Source organism: Agelaius tricolor, unplaced genomic scaffold (assembly GCF_023055355.1).
Source record: "Agelaius tricolor isolate 1412-34295 unplaced genomic scaffold, bAgeTri1.0.p SCAF_26, whole genome shotgun sequence".
In the NCBI taxonomy this organism is placed as follows: domain Eukaryota; kingdom Metazoa; phylum Chordata; class Aves; order Passeriformes; family Icteridae; genus Agelaius; species Agelaius tricolor.
In genome coordinates, this window is record NW_027269286.1 from 4,021,728 (window position 1) to 4,041,659 (window position 19,932).

Below are 19,932 nucleotides of genomic sequence, written 5' to 3' on the forward strand. Positions count from 1 at the left end.
ATTGTAAATTCAATATGTAAATATGTAAATTGTATATTCAATTCTACTCCTGAGACTTCCCTTGTTTTCCCATTATATCATCTACATAATCTTGTCGGGATAGATGTCTTCTCCATTCTTGCTGCCCAGTTATTTGTTTGCTTGCTCATTTGCATGTCAATAACTTTCAAATTTCATCTTTTTATGAAGGCATCTTCAGTCTTGGGCAGAGGAGCATCCTGAAAAGAGTATTCATGCCAAGAAAAAGAGACTAATTTTATTTTGCTGAATCATCAAATCTCTCAGAAAAAACTTACAAGTTTCATCCTGCAAGAAACTACAGATGGACAGACCACATAGGGAATTGCTCCTACACAGGTACAGCTTGCTACAGCCTGGTCAGCCCAGCAGTGCCATTTTCCTTTGATCTTGGCCAACTCAGTGGAAATCCCTGCTCTTGGGCAATCCTGTTTTAGACTCAGCCTTTGCTCCTGAGCAGCCCCAGTGAGCCAGACCCTGCTCTGAGAGCTGTGTAAGTAGTCAGTTAACAGTGATGATGACCATCTCAGGGGTTTGAGTCCCTTACTTGAGTTACTCCTAATTGCCTGCACTACATTTTTGCTTTCCCAAAACCTGGCAGTGTATTCATGAGGCTATGAAAACGCAGAGCTAGGCAGAGAGCCCAGGAGATGAGCCCTTGTGTTCCCAGTGACTGCACAGGGCACCATTTGCTGTATGGATGCTGTTATTCATGTGAATAGATTACTGTTCCATTCCTGTCATTTTAAAATTTATCCATCTTCATGGATCCTTTCAAACACAATATTTCATATCCAGGTGGTTTTCTTTGTGCTTTCACAATAATAAAATGTTATGAGGGAGCAGGGAAATATCTGCCACTGCCTCTAAAACTGTTGATTATTTTCAGACTATATTTCTTGAAGAAATAGCCTGGTATATGCACGTCAGAAGGCAAGTGAACATGTGTCAGGCAGAAGAACTAGCATTTATAAAATAAGTAATTTCTTAACAAAAATGCCATATGAAATACTTTACAAAGTTCTGGTTTCTTTTATATTTTTAAAGCATAAGAAAATCTATCTCTTTTCTCTTAATGTAATATCTCTAGTTAGCCACAAAGAGGAAGTTCACTGTCAAAAAAATACCCGAAAAAAGCTCACCATAGATAGGAAAATTGAGCAAGAAAAAAAAGCTTTTCTCCTGCTCATTACTTTGTCATATTACCTGAACAGCCACCGTTTTGCATTTTTGTCTGGGACTTTTTCATGTCAATGCCTATGTTGGTGCTGTAGCAGTGAAGCAGAGCATCCTCAGCTCCTGAAGCTCTGAGCCCCTCTTCTGTGCTTGGGCACTTCCTCATGCCAGTGCTGGGTTGTCATCTGGAGCAAAAGCCTGTGCATCCCAAAGCTTCTTGGGAAGTGGGAATGTGCTTCTGTATATACAGTCATTGCTAAATCTAGTGGTGAGTCACTGTGCAGACTTTCTGACTAGCTGTAGCTTGCTAATTGTATGACTCTGTTATTCCTGGCTCATGCTTTATTTTAGGGACATTAACCTGCCTGTGTACTTCTGCTGGTGACTTACTGGTAACCTTCTGTACTATGCCAAGCTCAAGACTCCTCAGTAAAAGACTCTGTGAGTCTTCATTTTAAACCCTTTTTTGTTTGTTTTTAATGTCTCCTTCTCTTTCCTACCCCCTCCTGTACCCTCTCTCTTTCTCTTTTTCACCCTGTTGTCTCTTACTCTCTGTTTTTTGTTTCTCAGTCAGAGAGGGCATCCACACCAGGAGCTGGGTAAGGACATGTCACCTGTAATCTCTGCACTGCCAAAACCCATCATTAGCTTGCTGAGAGATTCAGTGACCAGCTCCCTATCCACAGAAACAGCCCAGACAGCAGCATCTCCCTAAACTGGGAACCAGGGCTCCAACAGAAAGCCTCAATTTGTCTAGGTCCCCGTGGGCAGGAAAGAGAATAGGAAATTAGGCAAACCTCCTCAGGCCACCATCACCAGCACCAGCAACAGGTTGGATCTAATTCTCAGGCTGGAACAGGGCAGGGCAGCAGATACAAATCCTGATGTCAGCTGGAGTCACTTCAGGATGCTCCCTCCATACCTCCCACCATCAAACTATAACCAACCTGACTCCTCCCTCATTAGAGCTAGGAAGAGGGAAGAGAGGAGAAGAGAGAAGGGGAGATTGTCACGAAGGAAAGCAAGCAAGGAATTAAGAAAGAAAGATAGCAGATAAAGAAAGAAACACATAAAGAAACTGCATGTTTCTCTTAATTTATTTACTGTATCTTTTTTGTCTCTTTCTAGTTAAGTTATGCTAACATGATCAACATTTTTTCCTGGTTTTCACTACTGATCATTCAGCACCTTTTTTAAATCTTCTAAATCAAAATATTTTTTTCCAAATTACAAATTACCTTTTGGAGCATTTCTCCACCAAAATGTAACCTTATGTTAGGTGACATTTTTGCCCTGATTAGCATCAGTAGGTTAGCATCAGGAGTTAGACCTGTCATGCTGTTGACCTTTTACGAACCTGGAGACAGTCATTTGTCCTTTCTGTGACTTTTTGTCATTTGTCTGCTTCCCTCAACAGGAGTCCTCAAAGTAGGAAGATGAATGTTTCATGTTTCATTGCCTAAAACGTGCTAGCCTGGTTTAAAGACTGTATTGCAAACACTGTATCATTGCATCGCTATATTTGCAAACACAAATTGCCCGGGTAGCGTAATTCAGGCGTAGAAGGAGGTGTATGGGGTCAAAGGGAAAGCACAGTCACCAAGTTCTGCATACTCCTGGCTGACCAAGGAAAGCTTATGGAAAATAACACATGGTGGGGCTTCACATAGGAATTTTCACCCACAACCTTCTTGCTTCTCTGGCTTGGGCTGTGACTGAGCAGGACTGGTGGCAATGATTCCCCATCTCCCTGATGTCTGGGAAAGTTTCCCACTATCAAGTGATTTCCTTCTGCCAGGACCATAACCATCTTCTTTCTTAACCCTCTTCTCTTTTTCATTGCCACTTCTTTTGAGAGAGTTTTTTTGGGCAATTCTGCTTTCCAAACCACCAAGGCCTACGTTTCACAATTTAAATAGTTTATGTGCACATAACTAAAAGCACAATATGCTGTCAGTCTCCTAACAGGTATTTCTGCTTCACATCTCTATTAACAAGAGTATTTAGGGCAAAAATTGATAACCAGCATGTATTAGTTGCAACTAGCAAGCAGCAGGATTCTGCCTGATGTTCAAAAGCTCATTTTGGGCCACTCACACAGACATACATATACACAATTTTCTTCCTTCTGTTAGCATTCACAGTTTAAGCTGTTATTCATCTACAACATCCACAGTTCATTGTTAACCACTGAGGGATTATCTGTCCAGGAATAAAGCCTGAGCTGTGAAGATTTGCACTTTGTTGGAGCATGTGTGACACCTCCTCTCCCAGCAGACTCACTGGATTTCTGCTCAGGCTGCTCTTCCCAACCCTCTGTACTCTACAGTGCCTAAAGAAAATTTGTAGAAACTAAGCATCCCTAACACCACTACAAGTGAAATTGGGATGAACTCTGCCAGCTTGGGCTCTCATGGGCTGCTCTTCACCTAGAACACAAGAAAACGGGCAGCCAAAGGGAGGGTGAGTGGGATTTCCTGAAATTAATGAAAGAGATGAAATTTCCTTTTTGGTTTTTTGGGGTTTTTTTTAAATCTAAAGGAATAGGGTCTGACCTGGTGGAAATTCCATTACTCAGGAAAAATTGGCAAAAAAACCCTGCCATGCTTCACATTTCTGACCCATTTGAGCATTCTCATCAGTGTCATCATCACAGAGCCAGTCATCCAACTAGGGAAGGAAAACCATACCATGTGACTTAGAGTAAGTAACATTGTTCAAACAACTTCAAGAGAAATAGCAATGTACTCAGAGAGTTTTCAGGGTGAAATATATCAACAAAATTATTCAGTAAGAATAATTCTTGCCGTGCTATTTACTGTCACACATTAGTATCAGGAAGTAGAAAAGGACATGTGGGACAGAGAGCCAGAGAGAAAGAAAAGGCAAATCTCCTCCCACACACTGAAAAGATGCACCACTTCCGCATTGCTTTAAACTAAAAGAGCCCAATAATTATGATTTCTCATTTCCAAGTGAACTAAGCCCAGTACTACACAAATAGCCTCACTGTAGTAATATGCTGCTAGCCACTAATCCTAACCCTGAACACACTCTCCAGAACAGATCAAGCAGACTGCTAGCACTAATTCTGGTTGTGGCTAGCCTTCTGTTTAGTTTTCATTAACTCTGTATCACCCAGGTCTTCATTAAACCCTTTTTATCTTTTGATGTGCTCATCCTGACATGTCTTGAATGGTCAAAACCCAGACTGTTTGCTCACAAAATGGGAGAAGATTCAGGGGCATCAACTAAGAGTCTGATTTGTACTGGCTCATGAAAGAATAGCATCTTACAAATTTTTATTCATGTAAACCAGAGCCTGCTATGGTTTTGCCAGGAACAAAGCTGCTGGGTGGCCTTCCTGTGAGCAAGAGTTGGCTCCTGGGATAGACAGTCCAAATGCCTGCAATGCAGGCCAACCTGAGCTCTGTTCCCAATGAGAAATGAATCAAGATTCAACTGTCTTGACTAGTACTTTTCAAGAGTTGTAAGACCTTCCCCTAGAAAGCACCTCGTGTTTATGTTGGTTTAAGTTGACAGAGCTCAGAAATGCACGAGGCCAGAGCAAGGCTCACGCTGACTCCCTGAAACCAGCTCTGCAGGGGCTTTGTCACTCCACCCTTCCAGTGAATGGACACAGAGGTGTGTTCAACTTGGAAGATGATAAAGAGTTTTTAGTTCAGTGATCCTATCTATGCAAAAGGCTGTTGCAGTAAAACTGCTCTTGTAAGGAATCTTGTTGCAAACCAAAGTTCATGTAGCAATGAGAAAACTGCATGAAGACCAGGTCCTGAACACATGTTTAAGTCGATGCATGCAAGCAAATCTTTTAATGCCACAGGACTTGCTCCCAGAAGTTACGCTGCTCATGTGCACAGGCCACTGGGCACAAGGCATTTGTCTTGCAGCAGAACAATGAGTTCACAACCCCACAGCAGAAACAATTCTGGTTTGTGTACATTTTCTTTTATTTTTGAAGCAATATATCAGCTTTTCAGTGTCTCCCTGAAAAAGGAGATTCCTGTCTGATTGAGCACAGCAACAAAAGGGAACACATATTTTTATGACTTCTTGTCATCTTTTAATATTATTTGATGACCTGTGGTTCTTTCAAACCATAGCCATTGCATGCTGCTTTTTTTCTACTTATCAGATGCAAGGCCAAAACTAAAAGAAAAGCTAACATGTTTGACATGCTTCATCCTGTGCAAGAGAACAGCCCATAACAGTTTGAAAGAAAACACTGAATTGAAAAAATAAGGAAAGAAAGAAAGAAAGAAAGAAAGAAAGAAAGAAAGAAAGAAAGAAAGAAAGAAAGAAAGAAAGAAAGAAAGAAAGAAAGAAAAAGAAAAAGAAAGGAAAGCTCTTGTTTTTATAGAATTATTATTTGAAAGCCATGGTATATGACTCTGTAGCTGAGTGGTGTAGCTGTACATTGCACAGGCTAGTGTATGCCTCTGACATGCTAAACACTGATATCTCCTTATAATGATGTGTTAATGTAAAGGGAGTGATTTTGCAAAATTTTATGCCTTATTAAGGAAATGATTCAAGCCCAGGAAATGTGCGGGTTAAGTACTTGCTTTCATAAACATGGGTTATGGTGGAAAAAAAGATTTTAGATATTATGTGGAAAAATGCAGTAAAAAGCGCTGAATTAGCCCATTCCACTACATTGAATTGTTCAGCAATTATGGTCATCCCCCAGCCTAGAAAATTAAAGTATATGATGAAAACCCAATCTAAAGATATCCACTGCTGTGCTGCTGAAGACATAGCATCTCATTCTTTAGAGTCACTTCAGGCTTCAATGATCAACCAAAGTTATCCAAGGAATAAGTTTGAACTAGCTACAGTCACAGCCTGGGGCTGCCCTCTGCTCTTTCCTTTCACTTCTCACACCACCCACACTGCAACTAGGAATTGCAGCAGATTTTCCAGGGCTCAGATGTGTTCTTTGTAAGGAGAAGATCTCCTACAAAATGCTCAGTTGCAAAGCAAGAGCAGCGTTCTGTGCTCTTCATTCCAGAAGGCAGCATCAGGCCACCAGGCAGCGTGATGGGGATGGCCCATCTTGCTGTGGAAGGAAACTGTGCTGGGTGGGGTGGAAGAAATAATTTCCAAATATTCATTTGAACTTGCAAGCCACTTTGTATTTCACCACTTTCCCTAAGCCTTCATGTTGCCTCTCCACAGCCCTGTCAGTGCTGGGGATGTGTAAATGAGCACGCACACTCTTCATGCACATGCTTGAGCAGTGTCTGTAAGTCCCTTCCAGGCCAAATCTCTACCTGGCACTGATCTTCTCAGAGCTATTTGTGATCTAGTATTTACTAGAGACATTGACACTTAGTGGGTATTAACTTAGAAGACCTTTCAGCTCCAAAACCTGACCCTTCTTTCTTGCCTTGTCTCGGTTGCCTCTCCCCAAAGTTCAGAAGCAGTAACTTTAGCCAGATTCTTTTTTCCTAACTTTAAAAATAATAATGTGTCTTCTCAGTATAAAATGTCTGTCTCCTCCACTCCCAGCCTCCTGGGGTTGCCATGGGCATGGTCTGTAAATTAAGTGGAGGCACTCAGCCCTCAGCTCAGCTCTAGTCAAACATTAGCTGCAATGTTTACCCTTGTGTAATCTTCAGTTTTGCATTAATTTAATACTGCTCAGCACTTTTTAACATATTCAGCAAATCCGTGGCACATAGTGTTTTGTGTCTGTATCTCCCCCATGAAACCAGGTTTTGATTTTTAACCAAACTCATCAAAGCAAACTCCTCACAATACTCTCCCTCTACTTTGATCTTTACATAATTAAAAAAAAAAAAAAAAGTTGCTTTATGTGATAATTCAGCTATACTCTGAGGATTTTTTCCCTTTTACCTTCAAGGACAGCAAATAGGAAATTGTTTTCATTTTTCTTTCAGATTTCACAAGCAACATGTTCTAGTTGGTTTTGAGGAACAGAAGGTAGTAAGCATCTCCCAGTTAATAATTCTCAGGTAATATCATGGCCTCTTCAAAGCACATATCCCAAGAAATTCAGTTCATAATACAAGCAAATAGAATTCTCTTGGAAGCTCTGGCTAAAGGACAGTCAGAAACAGAATGGGCACACGTCATCATTTTTAATCAGTCTTCCCTCTTTGAACCTTCTTCTGAGCAAAATAAAACAAACAGAAACCTTGGAGTATGTAGCTAGAAAGCCACTAACCTCCTGGTTTCAAAACTGCAAGAATCCCACTGAGCTGGAAAAATCAGCAACTAAAGCCACACAACTTGGATATCTCACCCCAGCCCTGTTACAGGTAATCCCACCGAGAAGAGGGAAGGGATTTCGTTAAAGCAAAGCCTGAAGTTAAAACCAGACCTGGGATTTTTTGACTGATCCACTCAATAACGATCCAGAATTTCATATCCATCAAGGACACTTGTATGACTCCCACCACACAGAAGAGTGGGCAGTCAGGCTCCTGCATCAGCATTTGAATTGCATGATCTTTTCTGGACTGGTGAGGTACTTCAGCGCATGCATCATCCCGCCTACACCTATATTAGTAACTCTGCAAGGATCAATAGCTGTGCGTTGAAAAGATTCCTAGCTCTTTGTGTTTCATCGTGTGGGGGCTCAGGCAGAGCCTGGAGAAGAGCGGGAGGAGCTGGAGGCAGTGGGGACCATTTTCACCCATGTCACAATGCCCTGGTGAGAAGCTCTGGCAGCAGCAAGGGCACTTAGGCTGTGATTAGAGGCACAAAGTCCAAGAAAAAGAGCTGCTTGAGCTCCACCCCTTCCCCTTGCAGCTGATTTTTCATCAAATCTCCCTTACTGTTCTGCTCCCACCCCAAGGACTTGACATGTCTGAGCATGGCCCTCAGGGAGGGGGGCTGCCCTCAGTCTCCAGCATGCTAAATTTAGCACAAATAGCAAAAATCCCAGCACAAACAAGGGAGAACACAGAGCTTGCTGTTCCTTGTACATGAGACAATTCCCTTCAACTTATTGACACACATCACTTCCTTTCTTGTCCGGTTTGGGGAAGTGTACAATTACGTGTGCGGCTGGGAGCTGGGAGCGCCAAGCCGGTGCTGCTGCACGGTACCCGCTGGCTCCACGTTCCCCAGGGACCCCCTTGATCTGCTTACGCCTGTCTGAGGCCCTGCTCAAGCCAAAGAGATTAAGGAAAAGTCAGTGAGAATTTAGGCACGCCTGGCTCCAACCAGCCGTTTGCACCAATTCACAAAGGGAAAAGCTTGGAAGTGTTTCCAAAAATACAGGCCATTCATGTGAGTTGAGTCTGCAAGGGAGCCTAACGTGCCGACTTTCCCCATAATCAGGGTTTACCTCAACTCTGTTTATTCTGTAGACCCTGGTTTCTCAACAGAAACAGCTCATCAAGCTACACCCTGGCTTGACAAACGTGCAGAAGGCTTTTGTAAAGAGCTAGAAGTAGAACAACCCAGCTGTTTCTTTAATGAAAACTGTTGTTAGCAAACTATCTCATCATTTTCCCCAAGCATTTTTTGGGGAAAAAAAGATATTAATAATAATTTCATACAATGGGAAGCTGCCAGATGGATGGCACTGAAAAGGAAGGGAGTATCTCAGCCCATGGAAAATTACCAATGTGAACAGTAGCAGCATAGCTGTCCCCACAGCCTCTGGTGAGGGACCAGAGAAGGGAACCTAGGCTTTATTCTGGAAACAAGTGAATTATTCAGAGCAAGACATTTGCCAGTGTGTTTTCACTTTTCTTTTCTTATACTTCTTATTTGAGGGGTGAATTTTTGCAGGGTGCTTATGATTTCAGAGATTTCTCTCTCAGAATTGTTGAACAACTCTTGGCCCACATCGTATCCACAAGCTATTCACACTGAGGTTGCACAGGTTGAACAGAGTGAGGGAGGTTAGATCTGGATGCAGGTTGGGGTTGTATGCAACCAAAAGCTAGGGAAAGAACTCACATTGGACAACTTCCACACCAGGGCTCAGCCCAAAGGCCAGAGTGATGCTACATGTCTCTTAGCAGATGAGAGAAGGCGAGACCTCAGTGTCTGTGCAATGCAAGCTGAGTTTGTGGTTACTGTGCTCATTGATCAGTGTCAGTCCACCCATGCAGTAATATCACAATGGCTGTGCTGCATCCACACAGCTACCAGTGGAGGTACAGAATGTACATGCAGATGTAGCCACCAGGCTCATTACTTTTCTGTCCCTATCACTTTTGTAATCAAATGTGATTATATATATATAATACCTTGTCAAATACCTGTATTCATTTCTTGCAGCATTTGCTTGGCTATCGAGCTGAGTTTCCATTGAAGAGGGGCATGAACAGCATCAGCACGAATTAAGTTCTCAAAATAAATCAAATATTTATGAGAAAATAAATGCACACAATTTTGTCTTGTTTGATGCTACTACAGGATGGATCCACAAGAACAGTGTGGAGGAGAGACAGTGATTTTCCTGCAATAGGATGGCTAATAAATCAAGGGCAACACAACCTGGACCAAATTCAAACCACTGTAGGCTCTTCCCTTGTATTACTGCCAAACCCTGAGCCACCCAGTTCTTCTCTGTCTCACCCCCCAAAAATATGTTTAGATTCCAATCACAAAGCTTAATTGTTTATAAAGGAAGTGGTTATGATGGGGAAATAATGTCACTGTGGAGGAAAGAGCAGGAGGGTTTTACAAGATCCAGTAGAATTTATCATCATCTCCTCCAGATACACTCCCTTGCCCCTTTGTTCTTTTTTTCACTTTTGCTTTAATTCTTATTGAAATAGAAGCCACTTCTCTGGCTGTGGACAGGATGGTATGCAAAACCCACACAGGATGACTGCATTGTATTGATATCATGAAAAAAGATCAACTTTCCTTTTATTCATAGCCCTCTGAGACCTCTGATTAAACATGTGGCCTTGTTTAACCTCTGCTTTATTCTCTCAATGCAGCTGGTGTAACTACAAACCAAACATGTCCTACACCCTGTTGTAGTGAATTGATGTATCTCCTGTTAAACAAAATAAAGTCATGCATGGAAACTGAACAGAATTTTTCCCTTTGAGGGTGTAAGACTGAGAGCTGGTACCTAACTATCTATTCCATGTAATGATACCCATGAAAGCAACACAAGAGTCTGTAATCACATACTTTGGCTGCTTGGTTTATGTGACTGAATTAATCTCTCCATCATGTCCTGTGGAGTTGTATCTGGGGCAGACTCACACTAATAAATTACTGATGTCAGAATCATAAAATTCTCGATAATGGAGCAAGGCACAAAAAACTCTGGCTTATTCCTAAATCTGCAGTGCTCACATCATGTATATCTTTATTCAGTGATGCAGGATGACTCACAAAAATGTTAGCTCAAGATATATTTTAAACTCCTGAGCTAGCACTGTCCTGAGCAGAAAATTCTAATTTTGCTTCCTGTGGGCATACTTCTGAGAGCAGATTATAAATCTGAGTAGTGAAAATTGCTCTCTCTTTTTTTCCACACAGGCAGCTTTGGAAGATCAAGATTTTTCACTGTGAAAACAGCAAATTACCCACATAAACAATTTACATGCGCACTCAAAACCACAGTCCCCAAATCCCATGCTCCTCTTCTCCACCGTTGCAGTATGCTGCTCTCTTTTCTTCTCTGGTTGGTCAAAGCTTGGCTTTGTGAGATTGTCCCTAGTTTTGCAGCACCAAATCTAGATCTTTCTACTGAGGCAGAAAACATTCACTCTCTAAAACCAGCAGAGCCTGTTCCATTTCTGCCTGGATGCAGTCAGGATCACACATTCATTCTGGGTGCTTCAAGTGGAAAGCTGTACTGAGACCATTTTGAATGTCCAGCTTTGAATGTCAGGCATGAAACAAAGAGAAATCTGCTCTCCCATTGTGGGACACAAGGCAGCACCAAACAAACTAGGACTTCCAAAGGGAGTAGCACAGCTGCCTTCCCATGCTGCCTCATCCAGGCTGTCTAGCAGGCCTTGCCTCTGCCAGTGCAACTACTCTTCTCCTGGGAACCCCTTACCTCCTTTTAGACCCAGGTCAAGGCAATCACCTTGATTCCACCTTCTATCCCAGATCCTCATCTCCTGTTTACTCAACATGTCCTGTTTGTGTCTTTTGGAGCACATAAAGTGCTTCTCTCAAAAAATTAAATCCATGTATGATTTTGGGAATTGCTGGCTTCAAGGACTGCTCCCTCTGGAGAGCACAGGTAAGATGACATCTGCTGTAGTTTTCTACAGTACTGCGGGGTTATCTTCCAGTAGTCTTCCAGAATCAGTATCACAAAAGAGTTGAGGTTGGAAGATATTTTGGGAGGACATCTGGTCTGTACTGCTCTGGTCTCCTGACCATCTCTGTGGTCCTTCATGGGACTCTCTCCACTGTGTTCTTGTCTCTCTTTTCTGAGGAGCCCAGAACTGAAGAGAGTTCACTTTGTGAGAACGTCATATTTTCAGTGAAAAGCAACAACTAAAGGCATATGTCAGACAATGAGTTCAATTCAGGCCTATTGGCTGGATGAATATGGCTGACACATACAAAACAGAAATGTCTCCTTGGAAGCAGTGAAAGTACATCCTTCTCTTTTAACCAACAAGAAATCAAAGGTAATGGTAAAATGGGTTTGCTTTCTGACAAGAGGAGGTTATTAGGTCATGGACTCCGTTTCCAGACATCTGTATATTCCTCAGAATTTGGCTGTAGTTTTCATAATTTGCCAGGAGCAGTGGATTCAACCAGATTCCAGGGGAGGTCAGTCCCCAGCAAGCAACTGCATTTGTGCATTTGAGCTTGTTATCTGCGTTTTTGGCATCCCTTATGCACAAAGGCTTACTCTCTGGCCACTCCACATAAATGAAAATGGGACCATAAGGGTGACTTGGAGCCAGTGCAACACTGCCCATGTCTGAGGTTAGCTGTCTGTACTGCTTGCCTGGTAGGATGGACCCTGTGAGATTTTTTAGGTCAGTCAGGCCCCAGACAAGTTTCAGGGACCTTGAAGAGGCCACAATGGACGCACAGCTTGAAAAGTTTGGGCATGGCATTTGTCCCAGGCCACCTAGCACTTTCTCACTCAATTTCCAGGCATGTTTCAAGGGTTAACATGAGTAAGGGGCTGTTCAGGTGGGAAATTTGGACAGGTACCTCTTTTAGGTAGATGAAACAGTCCAATATGTAAGCATGCCCTTCCATGGCAGTAAATGGAGTAAAGGACATTTCATCTACCACAAGACCCATCAAGATGAGCCACAGCAGTGTTTTCAGTGGTCCCAATCCCTAGGGATGTTGGCCCACATTGCAAAACCCCTGTGAGAGGCAACACATGTGCGTGTCTCCCCAGCAGACCTGTGGCACCAGCAAAGAGGAATTCATCTGGTCCAGAGACAGGCAGAGAAGGCACAGCATTGAGTAAGTACACCAGAGACAGCAAGTGTGCATCTCCATTACCACAGGCATGAATGCAATATTTCACTTCCAACCCATCCATTCCTCTTTAACATAACACATTTGAATTGGGGGGTGGATATTACAGGGGTTTCAGTCATGCTATGTCAGCCTAGACTCACCCTGTCACCAGCCCTGGGCACATTCCCAGGCAGGAGGAGAAACACCAACAGCTTTTTAGAAAGATGTTTCAGCCTACCTTGGGCCTCAGATCACCTTCTGAGATCTTTCTCCACTGAGTCCTCAGGAGTCTTGGGTGGCTACCACCATATCTCAGACATGGAGGTAGAAGACAGAGATAAATCTAAGGCAACATTTCTGAATTATATCAACTAGGAAAGGGCTCTCATATCCTGTAAACCCAGAACATGCACTCCCCACAGCTTGCAGGCCAGTTGTACAAACAGTGCATGACATCCTTTCCACCTTACACTCCACAAAGAGTCTGACCAGAACAACCAACCACCTCTGAATCATGGATCTAGCTGGGGTTAGACGAACATGCCTCGCCTTTTGTGTTGGAAACTCAGCACATGCTTGCTGGGAGATGTCCAGGCAATGCATGATCCAGCTGCTTCTTAAAGTGGGGGTTTCAAAACCTGCCCATACTGCCACTACTCTGCTTCCATTTAGCAGCACAAAATTTTTCAAATCCATCATCTTTTTTTCAGTAATTAGTGCATAATGGTATTCAAGCAGTATATCATAATTAGCTTCTCCCTTGTGACCCTTCTCTGCCACACACAGATTCAGAACATCTTTATGTTCTTCTAAAAGGCATTAATCTTTACGGTCAGGCATTTTTGCTTCTTTTTCTCCCCTATACCCACCCCAACAGATACTATCTTCTCATGAGTCAGTTAGGCAAACCTACAGAGTGTTGCTAGAATGTAGTAGCATTTAAAAGCAGATCTGCCTCTGTAGTCGATGCAAATGTTTTCCCCTGTTTGAGCCACTTTCTGTAGTACACAATGCTATGAGCCATGCAATACTTTCTGCACAGCTTACCCCTGAGTAACTTAATCTGATCTCTGCTGATAGGTTGCTATTTTTTTTTTCTTTTTAAATGTATGTGTTTGAGACATGGAAAGAATGCTCTGGGTTTTGAAGAGGCTTTATGGTTTAATCAAACCAGACGTTTTGTGCAGCCATCACACCTATCACAACTCGAGTCTGGTATTATCCTGGGAAGAGAAGGGTTAATCTGTTTGAGTCCAGCTACTAGGCAAAAGGGAAGAAGAAGAACTTTGATTTCAGGGGACTGTTCCTATTTACACCATACATGAAAAGATAAGCTTTCCCAAAACACTGCTGAGCTTGGAGAGGTTTCAGGGGGTCAGATTAAACAGGGCTGGACCCTGGCTCTGCCTCTCATTGCTGGATGTTCAGTATGTGTGTAATGTTCTTTGCTCTTGAAATTTATTTCAAGGTCAGAGAAACTTACCTTCTGTGTATGTTGGGTTGAGGCATGTTTTGTTAGGAAAATTTATAAGATGGCTTGTTTTAACAGTTGTTGCTGTAGATTGATTGGGTAATATTTACTCGTGCTATAATTATCTTATTTCATAGCAGTGAATGTAAGGAGGCAGCTAGGCATGCTGAAACCAGAATAACAGAAATCAGGAGATTTGCAGCAGGAGGCAAGGTGTTGTACTGTATGTACTGTTGTTTCTTGTTATTTATATCATGCTAAACTTGTTTTTCCAGCTATTTTTGCAAATGACCAGCTACCCAATAAATTACATCATTTCCAGCACTGAATGGCACCATGACATGTTAACTAGGAATTTAAGCACCAGAAAATAATCTTGACTGACTTGAAAGTGCAGCTATAAAAGCCCAATGAAAGCTAATTTTCTGGGATGGGGAGGATGGGGAGGGGGATAGGTAGGAAACAGGCAGGAGGAGGCAAAGGAGGGAGCAGGGTTGGGAGACCGACGAAAAGAAAGCCTCATGCTCAACCAAATTCACATACACAAGTTTTAAAATTCTAAGTCTATAAATATATTCCCTGTAAATATTCATTTGTAGGTTGATCAGTCTCTCCTTCCTTGGCTGAGCCAACTCTGAGCCCTTCTCATGTTTTCAGGTGTAGAGGAATATCTGACTGGAAGTTAACTGTAAAAAGCTGGTGCAAACCTAAATATGGGTAACTATATGAGGCAAAAGCCATCAAAGGGCACTGTAAAATCAGACATGCATTCACCACTTTTGCATTAAGCCTTTTGTATACAGGAGCAAGCCAGTGTGGATAGAAACAAGAATTCAAGAATTTTCTTGGTTTGGTTTTTTTTACACACAGGCAGTTGCAAACTACTTAAACCTTTCATGCAAGCAAACAACCTCACAAAGACACCATGGTCAGAGCCAGCAAGGAGTGACTGATGCCCACCACCAGCAGGCACTTGGGCAAGGCTGAGCATGTCACCAGGCACATTGTCTCCCCAGGAAATCCAGCCCAGGTGGGGTTGGATCCTGCTGGGCCTTTCTGCAGCCCACTTGCCCTGGGTTTCTTCACTGAGGGCTCACCCCAACACGCGCTGGGGAAGTGAGCTCTGCAGGACAAGAGCCTCTTCTGCTGAGGTGGCATCCCTGTAGGTGGTCCCAAGGCAACAGGCTGGGAATGAAGTGATGAGAAAGATCTGTGCATGAAAAAAAACCCGCTCCCCTCATCCCACAGTAGTCCCAGGACCATTTCCCACAGCCTGTCACCAAGGTTTACTCCCCAAATGAAGGCTCACTTCAAACCAAAGCTGGTGTAAGCATTGGTTAATTTTAGCCTAGGAAGTGAGAATCCCACAGTTGTACTGCCTGCTTGCCTGCCTTTCTTTTACCCTCCCCTTCCTCTCAGTACACACACCCTAATAAATTTTGATTCCAGTTTCAACTAACATGAAGTGAGGGAATAGAAGAGAGACTTGAATTTGTGATCCCAGTAAGGGAAGGGAGCTCCAAACTCAGCTGTTATCCTTGGCAGTGACTGCCCAGGCAGCCAGCACAGCCTTTCTAGCTGGAAAATGAGCATGCAGACAGGCTACAGATGTGAAATTAGCTCTCTGCTAGAGGGGAGCTGGGGTAAGCCAGGGCTATCATGACAGGGTCAAGGCATTTGCAGTCAGAGGATGTGAGTTTGTATGAGACAAACCACTACTGACTGAAAACCCCAGAGAGTATAAAATGGCACAACAAGAATTGTGCATGGTAGTTCAGTTTCCTTTTTACTTTTTGGAACAATCACTTACAAGAACAGAGGTTGCAGTGCAATACCTCTGGGGATCCCTGGACACCTGTCATGGCTGGAAACAGGGTGCGCACCTCCTTCACAGGTTGTACAAATGAGCACCTTGCCTTTGGTCTTCCCAATTTCTCGTCCAGGCGTCCAAGCAAAGAGCGACTTGATCTTCACACCATGCTGAAATATGGGATGTCTGGGAGAGCCTGAAGGCTCTGAGCATCCAAACTCAGAGCAGTTGGTGTCCCAAGAACCACAGTATGTGTGCATCTCTCATTGTCTTTCCTCTGAAATCCACATGTTCACATGCCGTAACATCTTGGCATGAGTAGATTTACAAGCTTCCTCTGTCCTTCTGTCTCTCAGACAGCAGGGTGCTCAGAAAAACCAGTGCCACACACACTTTCATGTCAGCCCTGCCACTTACCACACATGCTGCAATCTCTGTAGGCAAGGACGGTGACCACGCTGCACCGGGCCCTGCTTTCGGGTCCTTTTCTCCAAGGTCAGTGGGTTTCCTCCAGTGTAAGTGAGAGCACAAAAGCTGGCCCTTTGTCAGTGGATTTTGGGGCTCTTTAATGGGATTAAGCCAGTTCCACCCAGTGCTGGTTGCTACAAAAGCTTTTTCTCCTGTCTCAATGACGTGTTCCATCTTGACGTGTGTGGTCATATCTGCAGTCGATTTGTGCAGCTCTTTGTTCTTTGCACATGTTTTTATTGCCTGGGGGGCATGCAGCAACCAGCCAGAGAGCTTTTGTGGTGCCCAGCTCATTCGACTGTTTACTCAGTTAATGCACTGCAGCCAAAATAAGAATCTGCAATATCAATTCATTGAAAGTAAAGCTGAATGACAACCACAGAGCACTTTCAGATTGGCAGGACATAAAGGATGCAACATTGCCAGCAGTGAAGCTGAGGCACCTCTCATTTAACTTCAGCAATCTATTTGCTTGCCAGCTAGATGTTTAGCCCCCTCCTTATAAAAACACATGAGAAGCAGCACATTCAAAGGGCTATTCATCCCCTCTCCCCTAGACATCTACTGAGGTTGAGATAAAGCATCATGTAGAGGTTCCTCTGTCACCCTCCTTTCCCATCAAGGATGGAAGGAGCCCCACACAAATGATTTTTCAGTGGCCAGTGCCAGAGTTAATGCATCATCCCAGGTATCACATTGCCCAGGATTGTCCAGGACTCAGAAACCTGAGAGTTCCTCTCAGATAGAGAAGCCCATAAACCACTGCTGGAGGATGTGCATATTTGATCAATTATGACCTGAGATGTGTGTGGATATTTTGTTAGAAGTAGTGCAGAAGTGAAATGCTCTCTTGCCTGTCAGCCATGGGTATATTCCTTGGCCACAGACCATTTATCATAAGACCATGAATTGGCAAGCACCTTGACAAAGGTAGTGGCCAGCCAGAAGGGCTTGAAGTGTCTCCCAGCACTGGCACACAACATCATTCTAGTCCAAGCAGCTTTCACCAACATTTCCTGGTAAATAGTATACAACAACCCAGTTTGAGTTACTGCATCCAAATTTGGGAAAATATTCAGGGAGGTCAAGAAAACAAGGAGTCTGGACCATTTGGAACACTTTATACCAGAGGAATAATTTAAGTTTTAAAAACGTTTGTAGAAATATATTTTTACTAGAAATTGGGGTTTTTTTTAATCTTGTTAATATCATCATCCATAAAATTCAGGAGTAATATTTATGTCTTACCACTGTTGTGAAGAGAACTAAAAATTCCCCTTCCTGAAAACAACAATTCATTTGTGTGCTGGCAGTCAGAAATGTTCATTCTGCTATTTTAGTTTTGAACTCCTTTGTGTTCTGACCACTCTTTTTTCTGCTTTCCTCTTTTTTCTGCTTTCTTCTTCTTTGTAATTTCTCTCCAATTTTTCAAATTTAAAAAATGGGAAGATAGTAATTTAAAAGTTATGGGATTAATTTTCTTCTTTCCTACCTTTTTATTAATCATATTTTCCTTTTCTCCTGGAAGTAAAGAAGAAAAATATTGTTAAAGGATCGTGAAATACTATCCATAATTTTAAATATCAAGAATGTGACATTCTTTTGGGGGTTTTATAGTAGATAACAATGCTTTGCCTGTGCCTGCCCCATTCTGGGAGAGCTGCACATGTGCTCCAGGTTTCAGTGTTGCCCTGTCCAAAGAGAGACCTTCTCAGCAGTCCAGAACAGAGGGCTCTGGCTGTGTGAAAGCAGATCAGCACCTCCGTGCCACCCAAAAGCCTATGGGTGACCAAGCAGGGAGCACTGGGGACAATCTGGTGTGGGGCAGGGCTGTCTCTGCCTTCTCTCTGTTGGGTGTGCCCAGGTTTGGCTGGCTTGGCCATGCCCTGCTGCTGGAGCCCAAGGGCTGGCGTTCCCACCCAACCCTCAGACTCGTGTGCTCTCCCATAACTGCAGCCATTCCAGAAAGTGCCCTCAGACCGTACAGGTTACACATAATAATCACTTGGGAACCCTCTGGCACTGCTTTTCTGCATCCTCCATACCAGATCAGCATACCCAAGCCTCTGAGCAAATGTAATGACTCCTTCCCCATGCTCCCTCCTCTCAGCAAACCTATGGCTTGAAAACATATAAAAGTGCTATTTCAGCTGTTTTAGAGAGCTTATCATGGTTTTCTGAAAGTCTGGACTCAAGACTCTGGATCCCCTTCATAATGACATTTAATGCTACCATTATGTAATTGAATCCATTTTGTCTGTGTGGTGGGAATATTATTAAACTGTAATTCATTTCACTGTCTTGATGCACTTGGACTTTTAGGTCCAAGTCTGGAATGACCAAAGGTGAAAGGAAAGGAAAGAGGAAAAGAAAGGGGAAGGAGAAGGGAAAGGGAAAGAAGGAAAAGAAGGAAAGAAGAGAAAGAAGGGAAAGAAGGGAAAGAAGGGAAAGAAGGGAAAGAAGGGAAAGAAGGGAAAGGGAAAGGAGTAACTATGCAGCACCTTCCATTACAAGACTGATTTTTTCTCCAATAAGTGGAATTATCAGTTCTTTTATCACCCCTGTTCTTATATTTCTTATTTTTTACCATGTGTGCACAAAGCTCATAAGACTCCTATTCATTTGCCAGAGCTTCATCCTTTCCTGGTATGGGGGGATTCTTCATTATCCCAATTTGCTGAGTCTGAACTTTTTTGCCAGAGAATTTTTGGAAATGCAATCATGTCAGGGATGGTACTTTTTTACATCTGTTGCCCCCTCCATATTAAGTGCTTGGCTTGTGGCCAGCCATCTTACAAGTAGCCATATTATTATTGAAACCACATGCTCATTAGTGAGGCTGGCACTAGCTCAACAACCACTGTCCGAGGCTAACATTATATTCCATTATATCCCAGACAACAGGACAGGGTAGCATACAGTTTGTTCAGAAGAACAAACAGTCTCAGTTGAAAAAATCTGAATGTTAAACTGTCAGAAATGCAATCCATTTTCTGTCTCTTTGTATGTGGGCTCTGGTAGTTCAGGGAGAGATGTGTTTTGAAAGAAAATACTGTACCACAAACTTATCTTCTTGATTTTTAATTTCAAGGTTGCAGGGACAGCAAGAGTTCCTGGGCCCTTCTCTGTTGGGCTTAATCACTTTATCCCTTGGGAGGCAAGCAAGAGTATTTCACTTAATATACAGGAATGACTCATGATCATTGCTTTCAATTAGAAATGTCCTCTGGGATTTCTGGGAACGGTGTTTTCTTGAGTGTGGGAGGGGAAAGAAAGTAAGAGGCAGAAACATAGACAGAATCAAACCAGTTCAGACCAACTTTTCCAAGAAATGCATTTGGAAGTGGGTAAGATACCAGTTTCTCTTATACATCCAAGTAATTTTCCTTGCCCCACAGAATTACTGGTGCTACTCTATAGATACCATTTTCTCAGAGTAAACCAAGGATTTATGTGGACAGCATCTTGTGTTGGACCCTCTGATTCTTTTTCTATGATAACCATATAAAACAGCACTCACTAACATCAGAAACCTCACAGGCTGGAAAATGGACTGGGATGTTTTCAGTGT